General features: G+C 43.7%; 1 non-coding gene across 1 annotated transcript; it reads left to right on the top strand.

Moving 5' to 3' along the window:
- The first annotated feature begins 381 nt into the window (after positions 1-381).
- trnal-uaa (transfer RNA leucine (anticodon UAA)) lies at positions 382-464 on the top strand. The gene has a single exon. It is a non-coding gene; the product is annotated as a tRNA-Leu (tRNA).
- Positions 465-807: the final 343 nt, after the last annotated feature.

Raw genomic sequence — 807 nt, 5'->3', positions numbered from 1 at the left:
CAAAACTGTACACAGAACTACAGATGAGGTTGTTTTTTTCTAAATAGAAACAGATTTTGAAAAAGATTGGATGTCAAAGATGATATGCATGTCACCTTGTCAAAGACCACTCCACAGTTTCATATCCTTATTCAAGGCCAAGAAGAACAACCTTCTCATTGAAATAAAGTAGATAACGAGAGAGTAGATGTAGTAGTAGTAATGGTAGTAGAAAACATAGTAGTAATAGATCTGTTTAAATTTGCATAAGTGGATTGTATTTCATAATTATTTGCATAATTTTTTAGATTGTTTACTTTAAAGTTTAATAACAGTTTGTGCATGTCATATATGTATGAGACAATTAAATCTTGATAAATAAAGTACATTATATTTATTGCCACCAGAATGGCTGAGAGGTTAAGGCATTGGACTTAAGATCCAATGGGCAAATCCCCGCATGGGTTCAATTCCCACTTCTGGTAGCTGGTTGTTCAATCGTGCCTATTCACTTTTGGGCGGCACGGTGGCGGAGTGGGTAGCACTGCTGCCTTGCAGTTGTGAGACCTGGGGACCTGGGTTCGCTTCCCGGGTCCTCCCTGCGTGGAGTTTGCATGTTCTCCCCATGTCTGCGTGGGTTTCCTCCGGGCGCTCCGGTTTCCTCCCACAGTCCAAAGGCATGCAGGTTAGGTGGATTGGCGATTCTAAATTGTCCCTAGTGTGTGTGCTTGGTGTGTGGGTGTGTTTGTGTGTGTCCTGCGGTGGGTTGGCACCCTGCCCGGGATTGGTTCCTGCCTTGTGCCCTGTGTTGGCTGGGATTGGCTCCAG

Source organism: Erpetoichthys calabaricus, chromosome 6 (genome assembly GCF_900747795.2).
Source record: "Erpetoichthys calabaricus chromosome 6, fErpCal1.3, whole genome shotgun sequence".
Lineage (NCBI taxonomy): Eukaryota > Metazoa > Chordata > Cladistia > Polypteriformes > Polypteridae > Erpetoichthys > Erpetoichthys calabaricus.
The sequence above is the reverse complement of the archived record's forward strand: the minus strand, read 5'-3'. Positions and strand labels throughout refer to the sequence as shown.